The sequence below is a fragment of the Grampus griseus genome, assembly GCF_964374135.1.
Source record: "Grampus griseus genome assembly, chromosome: 10".
Classification (NCBI taxonomy): Eukaryota; Metazoa; Chordata; class Mammalia; order Artiodactyla; family Delphinidae; genus Grampus; species Grampus griseus.
Genome location: NC_139004.1, coordinates 59,284,445 through 59,308,250, shown reverse-complemented (window position 1 = coordinate 59,308,250; position 23,806 = coordinate 59,284,445). Strand labels below are relative to the sequence as shown.

At 46.0% G+C, this 23,806-nt stretch overlaps 1 protein-coding gene and 1 pseudogene across 8 annotated transcripts in view; one reads left to right on the top strand and one right to left on the bottom strand.

The window, feature by feature from the left end:
* TRAK1 (trafficking kinesin protein 1) overlaps nt 1-23,806 on the top strand; it is a 104,285-nt gene that overhangs the window by 35,055 nt on the left and 45,424 nt on the right. The gene's annotated exons all lie outside the window — the stretch shown is intronic.
* LOC309829077 (hypoxanthine-guanine phosphoribosyltransferase-like) lies at nt 846-23,695 on the bottom strand (annotated as a pseudogene). The gene is made up of 3 exons: nt 23,669-23,695; nt 12,994-13,105; nt 846-1,797 (listed from the first exon to the last, which is right to left on the bottom strand). The product of its transcript is annotated as a hypoxanthine-guanine phosphoribosyltransferase-like (transcript).

Sequence of the window (23,806 nt, the reverse complement as noted above, 5' to 3'; positions counted from 1 at the left end):
ATACAAACATAACTTTTATATGCACTTTGAAACCAAAAATTTCATGTGACTTGCTTTATTGCGATATTTGGTTTATGAAAGTGGTGGTCTGGAAAAACGCAGGATCTCTGAGGTATACCTATAGAATTTTTTTTAACATCACAAAAGACACATTGGTAATTTTAACTTAACTCTTACTCTCCTGATCATTTTTAATATCGTTCTTAAAAATATCTTTTCAATTTGTTTTCTCTGTGCGATGCCAACTTGAGTTATCTCCTTTAATTCTACCCCTTCTTTTTTTTTCTTTCAAATTTTATTTGTAAATACTCCTTGAATGTTTTCTCAATTATTTTTTTTCTTTTAAAGAGACAGCCTTTATTTTAAGGATTTTTACATTGAAGACTTCAAAAAGTGGTAGGTTTTTAGAACTTACTGACCCGTATTTAAAAGGAACTGTTGACAAAGATTCGCCAGAAATAATCTGAACAAACGGGAAAATACAGTTAATACTACTGAAACCTACTAAAATAATTCCAGGACATATGGTTTATCCGACATGACGATACCTCTAAATGCTGTCACTGATATGAAACTGACTGCTTCTTTTCTAAACGCACAGTGGTATAATTAACAATATTCAATCACTTCTGTTCTTTCCTGAATATATAAAAGTTAAAATACCAATTAAAAAACTAATATATTCTTCTCTTTAAATGTTTCTTACAGATACAATTTCAATATTGTCATTAAATAGTGGTGTGGTTTAAGCGATTTTTCATTCACAAGTCAAACAACAACCCACCCAAAGGGAACTGAGAGTCTATAGGCTCATAGTGCAAATAAAGAGTTCGCGGATGCAGCCACTGACCTTTCTAAAATACAAAACGGATAAAATTCTTAGAGGATACATTCAGTAAGCTCTACTAAGCAGCTGGCCACAGAACTAGAACATTTGATCATTTTCCTGGTGATTTCAGTGGGACTCCAGATGTTTCCAAACTCAACTTGAACTCTCATCTTAGGTTTTGTATTTTGCTTTTCCAGTTTCGCTAATGACAAACATGATTCAAATTCCTGAAGTATTCATTGTAGTCAAGGGCATATCCTACAACAGACTTGTCTGGAATTTCAAATCCAACAAAGTCTGGTCTATATCCAGCACTTCGAGGGGTCCTTTTCACCAGCAAGCTTGCAGCCTTGACCATCTTTGGATTATGCTGCTTGACCAAGGAAAGCAAGGTTTGCATTGTTTTGCCAGTGTCAATTATATCGTCAACTGTCAAGACATTCTTCCCAGTTAAAGTTGAGAGATCATCTCCACCAATTACTTTTATGTCACCTGTTGACTAGTCATTACAGGAGCTCTTCAGTCTGTTGAAATCAGTCATAGGTCTAGATCTATCACTATTTCTGTTCATTTGATGTTATCCAGCAGGTCAACAAAGAATTTATAGCCCCCCTTGAGCACACAGAGGGCCACAATGTGATGGCCTCCCATCTCCTTCATCACATCTCGAGCCAGCCGTTCCGCCCTGTCCATAATTAGTCCATGAGGAATAAAAACCTTTTCCAAATCCTCAGCATACTGATTAGGTCTACAGAATAAATCTAGGTCATAACCTGGTGCATCATCGCTAATCACGACGCTGGGACTGCGGGTCGCCGTAACGGAGCCGGCTGGCGTGCGGGCTGAGGGCCGTCTGGGGAGGAGAAGCCGGCGGCTGGCCGAGCAGGAGGCGGCGGCGCGGCGGGAGGCGTTGGGAAAGCAGAGCGGCCCGCCCCAGCGCTCCGGCCGCCGCTGCTCAGAGCCCAGGCCTGTTTTCTCAATTATAAACAGAAAAGGCTTTGGAGGTGGTTGGTGCCCGGTTTGGATTCAGTTGCTCTTGATTTTTGCTGAGTGATCCTGGTCGAGTGAGTTCAACTTTCTGAGCCCCCTTTCCTTGTCTGCCCAATGAGGGGGTATTAGGTAGCAGGGGTCTGAGGCGTGAGTGAGCTGTAAAGGGCTGTTGTCTGATGTGCAGTCAGCATTTCTTAAATAGTGTTGTGTGAACATGAGGGTGAGTGAGGGTGTCTTCTCTGAGGCTGCTCCTGGGACCAGTCCTGATTCCTGATCCTCCTGGGGTGGGGCAGTGATGGGGGGGAGCCCAGGAACATCGGAGGAGGAGGTGCTTTTTCAGCTGCAGTAAGCCTGGGCCAAGGAAGGGCTGTAACTCTGTCGAGTCGTGGGAATGTTGGAGGAAAGTGTGGATTTGAAGGCAGAGAAACCTGTATTTTAACCTCGGAACCATCTCTGCAGAGTTGTGGATGGATTACTGCATCCTTCTAAGCCTATCACATGGCAGTTTTGGTATAGAGGTTCAATTTAAAATTTGCTCAAGGCCCATAAAATTCACCCATAAATGATGCTGTTTCCTTATTCATACACATTCTGCTTTCTTTCGCATTTTCTAAGAAAGTAAATTGGGAGACTTCCCTCGTGGCGCAGTGGTTAAGAATCTGCCTGCCAATGCAGGGGACACATGTTCCATCCCTGGTCTGAGAAGATCCCACATGCTGCAAAGCAGCTTAGCCCGTGCGCCACAACTACTGAGCCTGCGCTCTAGAGCCCACGAGCCACAACTACTGAAGCCCGTGCGCCTAGAGCCCGTGCTCCGCAACAAGAGAGGCCACCGCAATGAGAAGCCCGCGCACCGCAATGAAGAGTAGCCCCCGCTCGCTGCAACTAGGGAAAGCCCGCGTGCAGCAACAAAGACCCAACGCAGCCCCCAAAAATAAATAATTAATTAATTTAAAAAAAAAGTCAATTGGGTATATGCAGCCTTCGGATTTGATGTAAGTTGTGTTCAGTAATTTGTAAATGGCCTCACCCCACCCCCAGATTGCCACTTCTGCTCATTACTGTGAACTCAATGCCTTCTAATGAATTATGCTGGGAAAAGCTAATAAATGACGTTTCTACCTCATTTCCCTAATTACAGCTTAGAAAATTGTACTCTGTTTTTAATTGCTCATACTGGCTTGTTTCCTTTTTTAAGGAATTAGAGTGATGAAGATGATCCCAACTAACATTTATCGCAAACTCACTTTGTCCCAAGGCACTGTGCTAAGTGCTCTGCCATGCATTAATTAATTAACGCCTCGCCCCATCTATGCGGCAGGTATAGTCACCCCATTGAGCAGATAAGACTCAGGTGTCTAAGAAGTCACAGAGACGGGAAATGAGGATCCTGGACCAAACTTCAGGCCGCCCAACTCCAGAAGCTCCGCTCTTAGCTATGAAGCTGAACTGCCTGCCATTAGTTGACCATCCATCCATCCATCCATCCGTTGATTTTTTGCTTTTATGGTGATGTGGGATGAATAAAATATTTTTGAAACTTGTAGCACTGTGAGGTAAATGGGCCCAGCCTTTGTTTAAGGGGTTTCTAACTGCACCTAACTTTTCTATGATGCTTTGTGGAGTTTGCATTTCCCGTTCCTTTATTACATCTTCATTTTGAAAATTAATATTGGACTCTCCCCACCCCGAATATTGGATTGAACTTGTTGAACATGCTGATTTTGAGGAACCTGTTAACTGTTGATCGGTTTATTTATGAGGCCTATAATCATCTTTTTAGAAACACCTTAGGGAACTTTAAAAAAATAAAGTCTCGGAAAACCTTAGGACACCAGCCTCAGCTCACCTGTCATGAGGAATGACATCTGAGAGGTCGCCTAGTGGTTTGCTGTGGGGCTCTTGAGACGTGCCATCATTGCCAGGAAGAGACATGATAAGGACCAAAGGGAGAGAGGAGATATGTTCAGATAATGGGGGCAGTTACAGCAGGAATTAAAATCATTGGCTGCTGACTTTAATTAGGTGAATGTCCTAGAAAATTTTAAATGTGTATCCAAGTTAGGGTCTGAGGAGGGCGTGAGCGCGCGCGCGCGCGCACACACACAGACACACACACACACACTTACATAGTTTTCCTCTAAATTTTCTACCAGACACACAGACAGACAGGCAGATACACACACACACACACACACACACATATATACACACACACTGTAAAATCTGCCCCCACCCCAATCTGTCTATTCCATTGAAGAGCCTTGCCATCCAGTGTAGTCTGGGGACCAGCAGCATTGCTATTATGTGGGCGCTTGTTAGAAATGCAGAATCTTGGGCCCAACTGCAGACCTGCTGCCTCAGAATCTGCACTTTAGCAAGAGCTCCACGTAATTCATGCTCGTTAAAGCCTGGGAAGCCCTGCCCTAGAGGGATGCCTTTTCCTCCAAGTTCATTCACTGAGGTATCATATGCCATTGGAAGGATAAAGGGAAATTGTCCCCGTTTGGTCACTGTGGAAGGAAGGAAGCTTGCCCTCCCAGTGGTGGTTGAAGGGTCCTTTTACTATTACTCGTTCACAAATTATACAGTCTTGAGTAGAAAGTGAAGAGGAAAACTGAATCAAGGCCACACTTGTTGCTGTTGCCACCAACAGATGGTTACAGTACCTGGCTAACAGGCTGGTGAGGTTCTATAGGTAGTTTTGCTTTAGGGCAGTGGTTTTCCGAGGGAGAGTTTGCTCCCAAGGGTCGTTCGGCAGCATCTGGAGACATTTTTGGATGTCACATCTACAGAGAGAGAGGGTGGTGCTTCTGGCACCTAAATGGGTAGAGGCCAGGGATGCTGCTAGAGCAGGACAGCGCCCCGCAACAAAGAATTATCTGACCCTAAATGTCAGTAGTGCTGTGGTTGAGAAACCCTGCTTTGGGGAGTGAGTTTAACTTATAGGAAGTCTCAAATCTGTTTAATTATCCCATTACTCATTTAAAAGAAATATCTCAAACATGCCAAACACTTAGGACTCATAAATGTTAACTTCACTTTTTTTTTTAATAAATAAAACGTTACCGATGCATTTATAAGTACAGTTTCAAAGTCCCATTCCTTCACTCTTTCCCCAGAGGGAACCACCTTCCTGAGGGTGGGCTGTTTCCTTCGGGTGTGTATTTTTGTACCTTGATTACACATATGAATGTCCATGAAAACAGCCTATTGTATTGCACGGGCCCCTTTGCAATGGCTTTCTCCTCTATTTGTATGTTGCAGGCTCTTTTTCTAGGAGTTTGAGCAAAGGCATGAGCAGAGAACAGGACTGTATCTAAATGAAAATGTTTCCATTTTCTGAGTATTTTACACTTCCTTTAGGTGGTCGTTAAAATTTTTAAGAAAACATGCTTAATGTTTAAAATCAGGTTGAGGAAAGAAGTAATGGTTGCAGATTTTTAAAGGTGGCCTTTTCAAATGCAGATTCTGTAGTGACCCAGAATTAAGCAAATAAACTTGTGCTGACATTTGTTGGAGGGTACGATGGTGATAAGGTCCCTGGTGCTGCCCCCCTTTTCCACCTGCACCCTCCTTTCTGCCAGCGCGGCACCTCTCAGCCCCTGCTCCCAGCATCCTTGGAAGACATTTCCTCCATCTCTGCATCATTTTTCAGAGCCGGCCTGTTTCTATGGCAACTGTGAGATTGAAAGATGAGCGGGAGCGGGAGGCGAGGCTGGAGTGAGACCTCAGGGTGGTGGTGTGTGTCCCTGACGTCACCTTCTGTGCTTCTGGATAGGACGATTCTGGCTACTCCCATTCAGGGCTGCTGGCTGGTGCCGCTTTATTAGCGGGGCTGCCAGGGTCTCTGATAGCTCTGCAAATTGCCTTTCTTTCTGCTCCTCCGACCCTCCACAATTTTTCTTTTCACTGCCCCTTTTCTGTTTTGGCTCCAGACTGTCATTAAGAATGCACAGCTTAATTCTGGCGTGTTTTGGGACGCTCTTCTGCCCAGTGTTTTGGAAGGGCGGGGAGGCATGGCAGCGTTTCACTTGACGTCGATGGCGCCGTGAAGTGCATTCTCTCCTCTGCAAGAATACTGACTATGCAGAAATTTATCGAAGCGGATTATTATGAACTAGACTGGTATTATGAAGAATGCTCGGACGGTAATTATGACTCCTGCAGAACAGAGCGGGGATGTGTAGGGCCATTGTCTCCTTCGGGGGAGGGGGTGTCCTGGAATCTTCCTGGGGAGACGGGAAGAAGGAGGGCCACGGGACCAGCACCGCATGGCTCTGACCCTTGCGAAGGCATGGTGGAGGAGACAGCAGGTGGGCAGGGCTCGTGATTGTGGGAGGCTCCTTGGCAGTTTGGAGGTGGTGTTGGTGTGTGATGGGCTTGTGAACATCACACTTCAGTGTGATTGGATTGTCTCTGGGGTGATGCGTGTGTGTGTGTGTGTGTGTGTGCGCGCGCGCGCGCGCAAGTGGAGATGTGGTCCTCATTAGGGTTCAGGGACTAGTGTCTTCAGGAAGTGGTCCTCTGCCCTGGGAGAATCCACCCTTTTCTGAGCCCAGACTTGGGGGCACAAGGGAGGCTGGAGAAAAGGCAGAAGCAGCCTCCCACCTGGCAGACAAGTCAAATGAATTTTCCTTGTGGGCTCCCAGAGATGGGGGTCGGAGATGTTGGGAGGGGCTGGAAGAGCCTGTATCCTCCGCTGTGTGTGCAGGGAGGGTGTGGCACATTCCAGAGGAGACTGGGTGGAGTTTATGTGGCTGGATCGGCCTCAGGAGGTTCTAGGCATCAGGAAATTGCACTGAGGTGCATTCTCAGGCTACAGGGGAGGAGCCTCGGGCTCCTGTGCTGTTCGCATCAAATTGTATATGACACAGTTAACCTGTCGTCTTTAATTTCTTCTTTAAAGTGACTCAGTCTATGCCTTTACGTAGACACACACAAAAAGGACACAATTAATATATATACTTAGAGGGTCCATTCCCCCAGTGATGATACGTTCCCAGCCTCACACGAGCCAGTAATAGGTAAGGTAACTATCTGGTTTTTAATTGAATCTGGAGTTTCAGTCTCTCTAACATGACTACATTTGATTAACCTGAATGATGTAACAGGCTGGGACCTGACCTCATTAGTAAGCTAAGAACTACATAATTACCTCGTTATCTGCTGATTTGTGCCTTGACTATGGGCTGCAGGAAAAGGGCCAAGAGCCTTTCTTAGTGGGGGTGAATGGATATTTAAATGTGCTGAGAAACTTCCCTAGCTGAGCCCCACCATCCCCAAGCATTAGATGAAGACCTTGCCATGTTGAGTCCCTGTGCATCTTTAAACATCCTGAGTAATGATGATGGTGGGCAACTTCCAGGGTCATGAGGGGAAAAGATGACTCAGTTTTTTCTCTTTTGGGTATATTATTCTTGAAGCAAGTTCCCATCCTATTACCCAACTCCAGGAGGCAATTATAGGGGTGCTTCTTTTCAGAATCCATCATTGACCTCTTGAAGTTTTCTTGGTGATTTGTGACTCGCTGAACCCTCCATAACTTTTTAAAGTATGGACCACAGGGTCACGGAGCATTGGTTACAGCAGAGGGCCTGTCTCACAGCCCGGGGATACACTGGGTGTGGCCATGGCTCCCACGGAGCCATCCTGGAAGTGAGGGAGGAAGGTTTCTTACTGTCTTGACCCAATTGCGACACCGTCCAGCTCTGTTTACACTCTTGTCTGAGGAAATGAAGCCAGTCACTCTCGGTGGTTAATCTGAAGGGTGAGAGGAGGCCTGCTCTTATCTGAGTGTCTATCGGAAGGATTTTCTTACCCAGCCATTTCTCAGTTGAGTCTTTTGGCCCCGAGGCAGCCAGATCTCTCTTCTTCCAGCAGAAAAGGAAAATGGAAGAAGAGGCAGCTCATCTGTCCAAGGGTAAATAAATGTTGATTGCAATTACTGTCGGAATTATGTTGAGTAAAATACTTGCCTTTATTCTCCATCCCAATTTAGATGAAGCAGAGAAGGCCACTGGGACGGAATTTACTGTGGCAACTGACATTTTCGTAATCCCCGTTACATTTCGTTTTAAAGATAGTTAAGTAAAGCAGGGAATTAAAGGAATGGAAGCTCAGAACTAATCTGGTTTAGGAAACCCCACAAAAGGGGGTGGAATTCAAGAATATGCTAATGTTGTCGTTACTTGTTTATACGTGTCTAACTAGGGTTCTTTCCTGACCTCGGCAGGTTAGTCTGGAAACGAAGGCAATTTGCCTTTGTGTTTATGCATCTTTAAAATTGCAAATCAGTCTTTGAGTAACCCTTTCATCTCCTGGTCCTGAACTTCCTGGTGAGGAGGCCAGGTAGGAGTTAGACACACAGCGTTGCTTTGTCTCTCTTATTATTTGCCATTCGAATCTTTAGTGAGGGAAGCTTCTAGGGAACTTTCCATACTAATAACAAAAGATAAGTCATATGTTTTGAAAAAGATGCAAAATCATCATTTATGTCAGAGTTACCGACTCGCACTTAAATTGCAGGGTGAGCACCGAAAAAGTAATACATATGGGTGGGAATATAGATTGCAGGATGATTAGAGACCCCTCTTTTAAAGGTGGAATTAAGAAATGGCTGCTTTTCTCTTTCCTCTTTGAGGTTTAGGAGAGCTTTATTCAGTCCACTGATTGTATCCTTCCCCCTTAATCAGTTTTAGTTGTGGAGTCTAATACTCTGTGTCCCCCACTACCGCCCAAACAAGGGGTATGGGGCAGGGGCTTAGAATAGTAGGAAATTGGAGGTGTTGATTGCCCAATACCTTAAGGTAATTTTTAGAGGTTTGAAATAGCTAGCGATCAACAGAGTACAGCAGTGGTCTTTGCAGAATTTTCACACATGTACTCAGTGTTTACCATTTAAACTCTAGCATCAGAAAGAGTGGATATAGGTATATGTATAACTGAGTCACTTTGCTGTACACCTGAAACTAACACAACACTGTAAATCAACTCTACGCCAATAAAAATGAAAACAACAACAACAACAACTGTAGCGTCAAAAAGGGTCCTGGTTACCTACGTTGGCTGTGTCCCACCTCTCATTGCAGGAACCTCTAAAAGCTGGCAAATAATGGCAATCATTCGCTTATTAAAAAAGCAGATTCCCAGACTAACTCCAGACCAGGAGAGGCCCTGAGAAATCTGAATCTTTAGTGCATGCTTTCGGTGATTCCTTACATCAGGTGTGTTTGGGAAACTATGCCAGTGTGAGTGGAGACCATTCCTGGGCACAGGGGTCTGGAAGATAATTCTTTATGTCTGTCACGAAATCCTATGTTGTTTCTTGGCTACACTGGTCACTTAAAAAAAGTATGCTTATAAAGAGTGTGAGGCTTTTTTAATTTTCAGAAAGGCTTGGGTTCAATTATATATGTCCCTAAGTTAAAGAAATGGAGTGCACTTTTTTTTTTAAAAGAAGATGTTGAGGTTAGGAGTTTATTAATTAATTAATTTATTTTTGCTGTGTTGGGTCTTCGTTTCTGTGCGTGGGCTTTCTCTAGTTGTGGCAAGCGGGGTCACTCTTCATCGTGGTGCGAGGGCCTCTCACTATCGCGGCCTCTCTTGTTGTGGAGCACAGGCTCCAGACGCGCAGGCTCAGTAGTTGTGGCTCACGGGCCTAGTTGCTCCGCGGCACGTGGGATCCTCCCCGACCAGGGCTCGAACCCGTGTCCCCTGCATTAGCAGGCAGATTCTCAAGCACTGCACCACCAGGGAAGCCCTGGAGTGCACTTTTGTAGTTATTCTAGAAATAGGTAGAATGCCAGAAAAGAGTGCTGGCCTGGAGTCTGCCTTTGGGGCCTGTTTTGCATTCTGCATGGCTGTGTGGTGTTAAAAAGCAAAACTCAACGGATAAATATAAAGATCAAATTGGCTTTCTTCAGCGATTCATGAATTGAGCAGCATCCCGTCTAGCAAGTAGAAAGGATCTCTGAGGAGCTGTATAAAATGGAAGGCTTTTATAGACAGATGGGAGCAGGGACAGGGAAAAAGCAGATTATCTCTCTTTCTTTGGGGGATGGATGGGGTCTATCGGGCAGATTACCTCATTACTGCTGACCGGGAAATTCCAGACGGACTGGTTAAGACTCCATTCCTGGGAGAGGCTGAAACTGCGTTTAGGTCAGGTATTAAGTCTTGGTTGGCTGCCCTGGGGCTTAGCACGAGCAACTCCATTTGGGGCCTGTTGTTTCTTTTTACCAGTGGTTGGGTACATCCTGGGACCCCAGTGAGCCTCTGTCAACCCAGCTTTCTCATCTGGCAAATGGGGGTAACTACGTTGGCCAGAACCATCGCGAAGGAGGGTAATGCGTGTAAATAAAGTAAAAACTCTTTGTGATCGGCTAAGTGCCAGGCCAGTGCTTAATTTTATTTTTTCAGAAATAGTACTAGTTATTAAGTTCTTTTTAAAAATCCCTTTCAAAAGGTAATTGGTATTTTGAACAAGGTATAGTATCTTGGGAATTCCCTGGGGGTCCAGCGGTTAGGACTCCACGCTTTCATGCTGAGGACGCAGATCCAGTCCCTGGTCGGGGAACTAAGATCCCACAAGCTGTGCAGCGCAGCCAGAAAAAAAAAACAGGTGTAGTATCTTGACCACCTGTTTCTTGCTGCAATCTCTTTTGTAATCATCCACCGTCGTGTCCCCTTTTACAACATTATAGGTTTGAATGTCACAGCAGGAGGTGGTCTAATTCATACTGGTTTTATAAATGGGGACACTCAGGCAGATTGCGCAGTGGTTGTTTTTAGGACTTCTTATTCCATAATGAAAATCCACAGCATGACACACAGGTGGCACGGGTGCTGTTCCCGGACTGCAGTGACCTCTAAAATGTCACCCAGGCTCAGGGTGGCTGGTTTGCGAGCGAAGTTTTGTCAGAGGTATTTTAAGCATTAATTGAAAAACTGTTACTAGGCTTTTGAGATGCTTTTCTAACTTTCCTGCACTTGTGTTCAGACATGTAAACAGGCCCCATTTTTCATGTGTGTTTATTGTGGGACGCACCATTGGAGGTAGAGGCTGACTTTCCCTTTCCAACTCAGCAGTCTTCTGAATGGCTGTTAAGATGATTTAAAAAAAAAAAAAAAGAACTAAATGTAAATGTATGACGTAGCTGTACATTTTTATCAGCAACTTTGGTAAAGCAGAGATAACGTCCTCCCTCAGATGTGGAAGCGGAGGACTAGAGGACTGGTGAGAGGGCCAGAGGGAGCTTAGAGCCCAAGCTTTGTGTTTCTCATTTATTTTTTTAAAATAGCATAAGTAAGGGCCTTGGGGAAGTGACCCTCAGTGACGGGCCACCCTGCTCTGTACAGGCAGAGAAGTAAAAGGACAGGGAGGCTCGTGGAGAGGAGCAGAATGCATGGGATACAGAGGGGAAGGAGACTCTTGGCAGAGGGTGAGGGGGGGTCAGCGGGAACAGGTTGCAGGGGAAAAGCAGGTCAAGCTGGCTGAGGAGCATCAAGTTCATGTCTGAAGACGAGGGGCATCCTTGGGCGTGCCTGTCCAGTGGGACTTTCTGTGATGATGGAAACGTTCTGTGCTGTCCAGTTTGGTAGCCACTAGCCCCATGTGGCTATGGAGCATCTGAAATGTGGCTACTGCCACTGAATTTTGGATTTTATTTAATTTTAATCAATAGAGATTTCAATGTAAATAGCCCTAGTGGCTCGTGACCACTCTTTGGGCAGCGGAGGGTGGACTTCTGTGGGGTGTGCAGAATAAATCTGGAGAGGACACTCACAGGAAGAGCTCCCTCTGATTGGAGGGAGGCGAGTGCCACTTGCCTTCTGTGGCCTTGAACGTTCCCGGACGTGGGTCAGAACCCGTGCCCTGCGCCCCTGCTCTGGGCCACGGCTCTAGTCCTTACTTCTGGGACAGCACACACTGTCGCTGCTTGACTGTCCGGGGTAAGCTGGGCCACCCTCAGCTCCACCTCCCATGTCCATGTCCCATGGTCCATCCGTCACCTGGCACAGGGATTCCCGGGCTTTCGTGCTGGTCTTTAGGGGTCTGTTCTGCTTTGACTTTTGGAAAGCTGTTCTCTCAGAGAAGGTACACTTTGTCCCATCTCTGCCTTTAACCTTGAAGTGAATGCAGATGGGGATGAGGTTGGAGAATTCCCTCACACCCCTGCAGAGGGAGGGAGGGAAGGAGGAAGGGTTTGAGGTGGGGAGTACCCCGAAGAATGAGAGAAATGGGGTGACATGGGGAGGCTAGGATGGTCTTGTGTTCACAATGCCATGTCCTAAATTTATCTTTTAATTTACATGTATATATACTTTAATTATATAATATATAGAGACTTGAACATCATTTGCTAAAGGTAGCCTAGAATTGAGTTAAAAGATGAGTATAACCAACTGGTTATGAGTAAAATCACTTAAAAGTATTTTCAAATATATGAAATCAGCTTTTTTTTTCATTATATATACTACAGCCCCTCCCACTAGCCTGCACATCTTATAGTCAATCTGATACTCGCCGAATGAATAATGCACAGTGGAGCTTCCTCCCTCCCTCCCTCCCCTCCCAGAGCTTCAGACTCACTGTCCTTTGCATTGAGTTAACAAGCCCCAATCGTTAAAGAACGATTTTTTTCCCCTGAGTGTCTGCCTTTATAAACATTGTATTTAAAGCTTATGAAGATTTTCGAAATGTGATTTTGAACTCCCTGCTACTGAATTTCTACTGACCCTACTTTTTTTTTTTTTTTTGTGGTACGCGGGCCTCTCACTGTTGTGGCCACTCCTGTTGCGGAGCACAGGCTCCGGACGCGCAGGCTCAGCGGCCATGGCTCACGGGCCCAGCCGCTCCGCGGCATGTGGGATCCTCCCAGACCGGGGCACGAACCCGTGTCCCCTGCATCGGCAGGCGGACTCTCAACCACTGCGCCACCAGGGAAGCCCTGACCCTACGTTTTACAAAGAACACATTTTTATCATCCTAAAATGTAGCAATCATTTTCAGGTTCCAGAAAAGTAACCTGGCAATGAGTATGTCTCTAGGTGTTAATTTCTTAATAAAATCTTTATTCTATTCTGGTTTTGTATTTATAGACACTGGTCTGTGGTCTTCTGTTGGTTTTTATGGAGGTAGCGATTCAGTTTAGCAGACATTTTTAGCCGACTTAGCAGGATCTGCAGCCCTGAGGATTTAAAGATGGACGAGACCTGGTTCCTGAACTTGTGCAGAGAATTCTTGCTGACGATCTGGCCTCTGCTAAAGGCCCCCTTGGTTACCTGAGGGAGGTGACTGGGCAGAGAGGTGGTGTAGGTCTGCTGGTATAGCTTTTAGGAGCAGGGAGACGTGCCACAGTGTAGCGGGGAGGTGGCTGAAGCGAAGGAATTGTAGAATGTGCCATGATTCTCTGAGACACCATTGCTTCGGGCCACCTTTCAGTGCGTTTGATGGAAGGACCTGCCATTTCACTGTTACAGGCAAAATCAAACCGTGTAGAGGAATTGGTCGTGAGATGTGCAATAAAACTTGATTCTTTTCTCAGGCAACTTTGCAAACTATTAGGCTGTAGATTTTTTTCCCCTTATCCTGCCATTAGAAAAGATCTTTATAAATTGGGCTGTGTATACACAGATGTAGGGTGAGAGTGTGATTTACAAAACGCAGTTTAAAAAAGAGCAAATGCAATGTATTATTACCAAAGAAAAGCTGGGATGAAGTAAGCTTAATACAAGTAGTGCTCACTGCAGTTTTTTCTTTTCCTCTTGCTAGAAACCAGAATGATCTTTTCCTTCCCTCTTCAGCCCTGTGTCATGCTGTTGTCACAGTCAGATTTGTCTCAAGTTTTGAAGCACGCCCACAGGAACTCTCTCACCTGAGGGAACTGGGCAATCAGTCACCAGGGCATCTCCTCCGCCAGAGCTCCACCTTTAGATAGGTGTGCCTGCTTGAGGCATGGATGGTATTGCCCTGTGCAGTTGCTGCAAAACTTCCAGGAAGCTACCATTCCTCATTGCTTCTGGGGGAGCAAAAGCGGAAGAAGAATCTGGATGCAGAGAGCTGGCCCAAGGCCGTGCACCTGCCTGCTCACCTTCCTTCTGACTCCAGAGCACCCGTTAGGGCCACCCCAGGGCTGGGCAGGGCTTTCCCATTCCGATAGGTGCTTCTCCCCCCCCTCCGCCCCGCCTCCTTCTGTGGGAGCCACCCGCTTCCGGGTCACCTGGGTGCCAATGGGCCAGTGGCCCTGTGCACACTCTCCACTTCGGCTGAGCCAGGGCTTGTCCGTGGCCCCAGCCAAGGCCCAGCGTGCGCCCCGGGGGCCCTGGCCCCAATGCCTCCTCCGGGAGGGCAGCCAGGAGCTCCTTCAGGGACCGCTCCTTTGGGTGATGTTTTGGCTTTGGGGTGACTTCAGCAATGTCCCTAAGAGATGTGGGAGGAGAAGAAGAATATTTTGAGTGTGACTGCCAGGGTGAAGAGAGGAAGCCCATCCACAAGCAGCCTGAAACCCTGGACCTCTTGGAGGAGGGTAAATTCTGTTCTTTGTGCCAGTCTGATCCTTTCCCTCTCAGTGTCTATGTAGGCCTGGCTGTTTCACTGATCTCACAGCAGTCTTTTATTTTCGTAGTGGGGTATAAGGTCAAGTACACACGTCTTACGTGGCGAATGTAAAGCTGCCAGGAGAGAAGCTGCGTTTCCAGCATCCTGGGAAGTCCCCTTGCCCCCCTTTCTTTCTAGTTTACACTTCCTTCCTGGGAGACCACTGTCCTGACTTGTATCACCTTAGATTTGTTTTACCTGTTCTTGATCTATGTAAGTGGAATCAAACAGTGTGTATTATTTTGTCTAGCTTCTGGTGCTTAACCGAGGTCTTTGAAATTCATACTTTTTGTTTTGTTTTGTTTTGCGGTACGCGGGCCTCTCACTGTTGTGGCCTCTCCCGTTGCGGAGCACAGGCTCCGGACGCGCAGGCTCAGTGGCCATGGCTCACGGGCCCAGCCGCTCCGCGGCATGTGGGATCTTCCCGGACCAGGGCACGAACCCGTGTCCCCTGCATCGGCAGGCGGACTCTCAACCACTGCGCCACCAGGGAAGCCCTGAAATTCATACTTTTTGCAAACGTTGGTAGTCCCCCCGCATGCACACACTTTACGGCATTCCAGCACTCTGTTTTAAGAGTTTTCATTGTTTTCTTCTGACTGAATGGCTTTTGGTTGGTTAATGGACAAGAAACTGAGTCATTATTAAATAATACGTTTTTGTTTACTTTAGGAAATTGTTTATTTTAAAAAATTATTAATCACCAATTTGAAATAGGGATTTTAAAAAAGTTTGGAAATATTTCAAATAGAAAAGTACAAGGGCTGACATTGAAATTACCTGGGAACTCACCACCAGGCTGTATCAGAGGGGTGCTGCTTTTGGAGAAGAGGGGGAGTGTTTTAAATAAAGATACACCTAAATGCTGAGTGTGAGTTTCCTAATTGGGCTTTTGGGGCTTTCACTCACAGCCCGGAAAAAGGGATTTTTGGGGGGGGTATTGTGAAAAAGAATGTTTAAAGAATGACTGCAAGAAGTTCTTTAGGTCTTGAGTAAAAGCAATCAAAACACTTTTTCAAAATTCTCCTCTGTGATGGCCTGTTTTCATGTCTCAGAATAACTTTTTATTTTTTAAATGGTTTACAATTGGCTATATACTGAAAGTGTTTTTCTTTTGAGGTTACTGCCCTGAAAATATTAACACTTCACCTATAGGACAGTTAAAAGTGTTTAATTGGAGAAAAGGGGAGAGCAGTGCTGAAACCTGGCACCCCCTGCCTGGTCCTTTCATGAAAGAGATGGTGGAGGTGAAAGGAGAGAGGAGTGAAAGACCGACTGGGACTGTTCATTTGTTGGGTTCCTGGAAGTGATCAAGAGAAAGGCCTCCCTCTGCTCTTAAGAACTAGGGCCAGCCCACGTTTCACTGGATCAGCTCGTGTCCCTTGAAGCTGGGCCGCTCAGCGCGCATCCTGCGTACCCACATCACCTGGGAGCTTGTTAGAAATGCAGACTCCCAGGCCCCACCCCAGACCTACTGGGTCAGAATCTGCATTTCAACAAGACCTTCAGGGGATTCCTATGCACATTAAAGTATGAGATGAGCTGCTGCCTAAAAGCATAGTAAGATCATTTTTAAAATCAATTATTGAACCATATGATTCTAAAATGAAAGGTTTCACTAGGTTCTAGAGCAGTATCGTATATCCTCGTCAAGAGAAGAAAAATCATATTGTATGTGTTTTCTGTACATATATCTATATATTTTGAACTTTTTTTTTAAACTGATAGCCAGATGATGATGATACCAGTGTTTAGTATGTACTTGCCATGTGCCAGGCACCATTCCAAGTACTTTAAGTGGATTCATGCATTTAATCCTTAAAATAACCATAAGAGGTTAAGTACTGTTATCATTTTCCATTTCATAGACTTATAAGAGGAAGCTTCAGCAACTCTTCTGAAGTTACACAGCTCATAGGTGATTTCAGCCTACATAGACTGGCTCTAGGGCCCTGCATAGACTGCTCTTAGGTACTGTGCTAGCAGTTCTCAAGGTAGGGTCCCTACACAGCAGCAGCAGCATCACCTGGGAACGGGTTAGAAATGCACATTCTTGGGCCCCGCCCTAGACCTGCTGAGTCAGACATGCTGGGGTGGGACCCAGCAATCTGGGTTTTAACACACCTTCTGGGTGATTCCAGTGCACCTCGTCCTGTGCTGGTCCACATCTCACAGATGACAGGGTCTCTACTTTGTGATCACATTCGATGGTAGGGGTCGGGGGGGCGGGGGGGAACAGTCTCTGTATTTGCCGTCTTAAGATAGACTGTTACATTTCTCTTCCTTGTCTCTTCTTTGTTCCCATCCAATTTCCCTCCTTTCTGTAATAAAATTTTTTTTTAGCTGTCCTGAAGGTGAAAATAATATTTTCAGGACAGTAACTGCAAAAGAAAGATACAATTGCCCCTCGGTATCAGCCGGGGATTGTCTCCAGGACCCCCTTGGATACCAAAACCCACGGATGCTCAAGTCCCTTATATAAAATGGCATAGTATCTGCATATAACCTACACACGTCCTCCCGTATACGTTAAATCATCTCTAGATTACACATGATACCTAATACAATGTAAACGCTATGTAAGTAGTTGCCAGTGTGGCAAATTCAAGTTTTGCTTTTTGGAATTTTCTCTTTTCTGAATATTTTCAATCTGGACTTAGTTGAATCTGCATATGCAGAACCCGTGGATATGGAAGGCCAACTAGACTTCATTGTCAACATGCTTAATTTTCTTTGTAAATTGAAATTCACTAGACTTGTTCCCGGCCTGAAGGAAGTCTGTGGCGTAGATCTGGAAGACAGAGGTTTGGTTTGGAAGGCTTGGTTTCTGTGTCCAGTTTTGCTGGAAGCCTGACCTGTATCCCAGAGCAAGGTGTTCACTGGGCGGGACCCTGTTTTCTTCTGACCCTGTGAATAGTGAGAATATGTGCAAGACATGGATGTAACCATGTTCCCTGGATTCTGAGGTGATCTAGGTGGTTTTCTATACCACTAATGGTTCTAAAAGAGATACTTCTGATTGAAAACTGAAGGACAAAATGAGTTTGGGGTAACACTCATATTGGTAGCCATGGATACAGGAGACATTTGTTGTTCCCTCCCAGGTCACCTTGTGGGGGTGATAGGCTTCCCAGTGTCACCCGTTTAATCTTCAAAACAGCCTTTGAAATAAGCATTACTCCCATTTTGCACTCAAAGAGACTGAGGCTCAGATATGTCGTCCAGAGTCCCAGGGCCACAAGCGCAGAGCAGGGCCCTCGCCCTGCCTTGGGGTCTGCCCTCCGCCACACCCAGGCTCTCAGCTAGTAGAGCCTCGGGCCCTTGCCTCCCATTACCTCCTGTCATCCTCATAACCCACAAGGCACCCGGAGAAGCAGCTTGCTTGGCTCACACAGCTGTCAGAGGCAGCATTGCTCTTTCTGTCTTCAGGAGAGAAAATACCTGGGCTCTGTGTCTTCTGGCCACTGGAGGCTTGCGTTGTGCAGAAACTGAGTCGATCTCAAGTGATTTCTTACTGAGTGGTGTTCTTGAAGACAGGCTTTGCTTGTTTTCCCCCATCCCGTCTGCTCAGGACGAGCTGGAGCGGGGGGAATCGCAGTGATGCTGAGTGACATGGTGGTCACACCCCCTCTGTGCCCGAGTGGCGGCACCTACACCAGGAAAACACTGGTGAAGAGTGGAGTTTTGTCATCACTCCCTTGTAGTTTGTTGCATGGCAGTTTCCCTCAGCTTTCTCAAGGAGAGGCCTGAAGAAGCCCGACTGTGTAATGTTTTTTCACCTGGACGCTTCTGAGGCTGTTACCCAATTGCAAGCTTGGTCACTCAGTTCCTGGCAGGTGTCATTCAGGATTGCCTTCGGGTGGCAGGATTTGAAAAGAGCATGTGGCATGGTCTGGGGTTTACTGAGACCGTGGGACAGCGCACGTCCCCTCCTCAGAGGCGGCTGCTGTCAGTCTTCCGCACAAAGGGCAGTTTGCAGGTGCTGAGCACTAACCAGTAATTATCACCTGCAAAAGCTGAGATGAAAACGATGGCCAACGTCCCATGTCCAAATTCTCCAGATGGTTCCAAGGTGAAGCACAAGAAGCAGTGCAAATGGAGCTCATTCCTCCAGTTTGAGAGGGACATCCTGGGCTGCAGGGGCAAGGCTGGGCCATGTGGGGAATGGTGCCGCGTCCCGCTGGTGGTTGTGCTGTCTTGTGGGGTGGGAATGTCCACCCCATGGAAAGAGCCATCAGGCCTGGGCCCTGCGGTCTGTATTGATTCAGCGTGGCCAGCAGCACTGAGTCCCTACAGGACTGTCTCCTGTAGGGTCACGTTAGAGAAAGGAGCTGCCCTAGCTTATCAGCACTGACCTCAGCACTGTTACAAAGGTCTCTCTGCCCATGGTTTTCATCACCTTGGTTTCAGCCTAGGGTTTGTTTGTTAGTATCCATGGCTACTCCACGCGGGCCTCTGGTGACGTCCCTTGTTCAGGGCGGTTCTCTTTCTGGGGTGGGGGTACCAGCATCATCCCAGGGCTGGCCATGGGCAAAGCTGGCCAACAGCCTGTGCATTTTGGGGTCCCCTCTCTGCCCTGCCCTCTTGGGGCACCTGTCCCCCAGTCCCCAGCCATCTTGTGTCTGAACTCCCCAAGAGCATTTTGTCACCTGGTACTTCCTGCTTGTTCCATACGAATTTATACATGTGTCTGACCTTCCCAATTAGGCCTCGAAGTCCTCGAGGGTAGGATTCATGTGTTTACTCAGCTGTGGTTAAGGGCCCCAACTTGGGGGTCAAATAGAATCAGACCCTCTCATGATAGCTCTGTGACCTTGTGCAGTTTCATGTCTAAAATGTGGGTAATAGTATTACTTCCTTCCTAGGATGAGGATAGACCCTGAAGGCAGGGTCTACACCCAGCACTTAGACATCTAGCACTTAGCAGAGTGCTGGGCACACAGTGAGCGGTCCATAAGTGAGAAGCTTGGTTATTACCAAGGAGGCCTTCATTCAATGCTCTGGTGATGAATGGCCACCATAGGTCAACTCTGAGTGTTCAAGGTTAGGGAAGGGTGGATGGTTATAGCACCCAACAGACCAGGTTCAAGTACATGCTTATGTCCTGTCTGGCTTTGGACGAGTCACTTAGCCCCTCTCTCTGTATCGTGGTGTTTCACAGGGGTCATATTTGTGTCATCGGGTTATTCTGGGTTTTAAGTGAAATAATATTTGTAAAATGCCCATGGTAGCAGTTAGCATGTTGTAAGTACTTAATAGTTATTTCCTTTCTTCTTCCCGGCCTCTTCAGTAACTTGCTTTGGTGCCCTGCTCTCAGACTACCCTGGCAAGGGGAAGTGAGCCTGTGCAACCGTCACACTAAAATTTCAGCTGATGGTGATGTTGATGGGCAGGTAAATGTAGCCAGAGCTGTACGGTCAGGTCTCTGCTCTTGGCAAGACACCTCGCGCCCGCCTCCCAGTGCACAGACCCAGCACCATGCAGATGCTGGTCGTGGCCAAACAGACCCCTCTTCGCGATGGACTGGGCTCTAGGCCGGCCTCTGCCACCACGCCGTCCCACAGACCGTCCCTGAAGCTGCCATGATAAACCTGCACCTTCCACCTAAGAGTGGTCGTAGTAGCCAGCAGCCTGCCCATTTGCTTCTAGCTTAAGACCACAGCGGCTTATTAGTTGATGCCTTTCTGTTAATGCAGCTTCTTTCTTCGCAGCTTTGTGCCTCATCATGTCTTTGTGTCACACTGGATTTGAACTTGACTGCCTCTTTCCAGATGGCTTCTTTTTCATGCAGGAAGCCTGGCGGGGAGGGGATACCTCCCCTTTCCAAGACACATGCTCCTCTGGAGGTGATGAGCTATACACCAGGCTTTTATGTTTTCACCCCTCTCTGGGCCCTCTGGTTGCTTAGAAATGAGCCTTTCTTTGCAAAGACTGGTCTGGGAGTAAAACAAAACCTTCCATTTTTTTTGAGCATCAACCATGTGTCGGGCCCCAAATGAATAAGACTCAGCTGCCATCATGTGACTTATACAGGTGGGAAGGGACCTGGGACGTTTGTAAGAATTGGGTTCGTTATGCTTCTGGCCATTTTTGACGTGAAGCCATTTAAACAAGAATACAAGGCATTTGTTCTGCCTTTTTTCGTTTTGTTCTAATTACTGACAAATGAGCATTGTTTTTTATTACCAGGTACTGTGGGCCTCACCCTACTCCTGTACACACTTCAAGGGCTGCATGAAAATAGTTAGGTTTTATTTGTTTTTTAAGGCAAATCATGTGTGTCTTATGGGTCTTAGTAGTTAATACACTTGGGTTTTGGGGCCAAGTCTAAATTATTTTGAAGATAGATGTTGAAGGGCAACAGGCAAAGGAAGGGCATGGCTGAATCTCCAAGAAGTGGCTGTAACTTGGGAGAAGGGTGGAAGAGTAAAACTGGAGAGAGCTGGCTCTCGGTTTTCTTATGGACGTATCATGAAATTCTTCTGCCATCTGAGCAAGTATTTATGACAACTATCTCTGTGTAAAATAGATAGCTAGTGGGAACCTGCTATAAAGCACAGGAAGCTCAGCTCGGTGCTCTGTGATGACTTAGAGGGATGGGATGGGGGGTGGGGTGGGAGGGAGGTCCACGAGGGAGAGGATATATGTATACATATAGCTGATTCACTTCATTGTACAGCAGAAACGAACCCAACATTGTAAAGCAGTTATATACTCCAATAAAAAATAAATACATAATAAATAAATAAAATAAAAAATAAAAATAGTCTGTGTGAGATAGATTAGTACATTTATGTGCCGTTCATCATGCTGATTTTTCGAACGGATGATTTGCTATTCCTAAACAGTTTTGCTGTCTGAGAACATTCTTGTGGCCGGAGGAAGGCTCCGTCATGAGATCGTGGAAGAATGTGTTTACCTTGTCCTGTTATGGGGACGTGGCTGGAATATGGCATAGGTAGTTCAGGGATGCTTGTTTCCATGTTATTTGGTGGTAACTTAAAATATTGAGGTATAATTTACATACTGTAAAATTCGCCCATTTTAAGTGCACAGTTTAGTGTTTTTTAGTAAATTTACTGAGTTGGCAACCATCACCATAATTCGGTTTTGGAACATACACATCTCCCTCCTGTCAGATCCTTCGTGCCTGTTTACAGTTAATCCCCATTCCTACTCCTACTAATCTCAGGGAACCAGCGATCTGCTTTCTGTCTCTATAAGTTGCCTATGCTGGATAGTTAATATGAATGGAGTCATATAATAGATGGTCTTTTATGTCTAGCTTCTACTGAGCATAACATTTTCGTTTGTTTTGGACACCTTTTGGGGGAAGTGGATTTATTTGGTAGAGCTCCCTTGGTCAGAAGTGGAACTTCTATTTGAAATACTGTTCTCCTGGAGAGAGAAACTTGTGACGGTTTATTTTAGATTGAGTATCTAGAAAACTGGTGCTTGAAAAGTGCAGCTTGTGTTTGTCTTCCTGTTTAAAGAGTCATTTGTTATTCCTCATTTCTCGGAAGAGAAACCCAAGACACACAATTACAGGAGTTTGCCCAGGGCCTCATGACCTTGGTAGAGTCTCCTATGAAAACCTCAGCCTCAGGGCCACAGAGTCAGGGATCTGACCTACACCGCAGATGCATTTTGCTTTCTTTGTGCTTCTTAAACTTTGTTGATTTGTGCTGACCTCAGCCTTGCCCTGGCGTCCTTTGTGGCTCCTTAGTTTAGTTCAGGAGCCAGACTGGCCTCGGTTCAGTTCCCTCCATATGCAACCTCATTTGCTGTGACCTTGGTCGGGTCCTTAACTTCTCTGAGCTTCAGTTTCCTCATCCATGGAGTAGTCATCATAACAGCGCCTACCCTGCAAGATAGTTCTGAGAAGTAAACGAAAGAAGCACATTAAATCCCCGGACATAGCAGGGCCTCCATAAATGTTAGCTGCTGCCCCTGCTAGGAGTCTCCTTTTATTTTGAAATTCGCCATTTGCGAGCTGTGTGACATTGGATGAGTTAGTTAACCTCTCTGGGTCTCAGTTTCTCATTTGTAATATGAGGTTAATGTGAGTGCCTACCCTGTAGTATTTATTGCTCTGAGAAATAAATGGTATAATCCATCTAGAGGGCTAAGAACAAGGCCAGGCTGTAGACAGCATGCTTTGGTAAAAGTAGGCTGCTACTGCTACTAATTTCTCTTAAAAGTTACCTCAGGAAGGACCCTCTGTTGTAGTCAACTGCATATTTTTTGAAAAATATTTTAAGTAATGTTTTCCCCATCAGTGCATGATCACTACAAAAAAAAATTTTTAAGCACAAAAAAGAATATTAAAATTGGTAAGTTCTATCCAAATATCGGTGTTTTTAATGGCTTTGCTGTTTTCTTGTGTGTATTGTAAATCCGGACACCCCCCCGCCGGTGAGATTATATGTATTTTGAAAACATAACTGGAGTAATAGTGCACATGCTTCCATAGGAGTTTTTCATTTCTGCCTCTGACTTCTGTAAGTGGGCTCTGTCAAAGACCTCAGAACCTCCCGGAGGTTCTCCCTGCATCTTCTGCACCCCAAGCCTCCGGTCACTGTGTACGTGGTGACACTATGTGCCTGACTGGTTAATGCTGGAAAAAACCCTGGCCCAGGTGTACGTTTTATCGGGTTCAATTGTTAAACCATGTTAAATATTTCTACAATTAGCTTTATAAAAGGGCGACACAAGGGGTCCTTGTGCTGGGGGATACAAGAAACTACACAGGCGATAACATCATTAGAGCTTAATATTCACACACACACATGCACACTCACAATCACGTGCGCTCGCGTGCGCATTCAAGTAAAATGGGGAAATCGAGTAAGATTCCTGGATTGTAGCAATGTCAGTACCCTGGTTGTGAATGTAGTGTTACAAAATGTTACTGTTGGGTGACACTTAAAGGGTATATGGGATCTCTGTGTTATTTCTGACATCTGCATCTGATTATCTACACGTGATTAACGACAGTGATCTCAATTAAAAAAAAATAGCTTCAAAAATATAAGTGTAATTTCCGTTTAATACAATCCCAGAGCAAAAAGCTGCTCTGAATCTTGTTCTCTTATGTTAGGGTGACAGAGAACCAAGATTAGTTTAAAATGTAGCCTGGTTGTCTTTTTTTCCAGGAAAGCAGAGGACTTGGTCCTTTGAGGAGAGCAAGGGAGACATTAGCTGGCCCTAGAGTCGCAGCACAAGCTTCAACAGAGAGGCCTTTGTACCCGCCGGTAGATGACAGGGGACGCCATGCTCATCCTAGAGGGACCTGGCTAGAGGGCTCCCGGGTCTTGTCTGTACCGTTGCAGAGCATCACAGCTGTGCAGCATGAAAACCACCTCCTGTCCGAGGCACAGGAATCT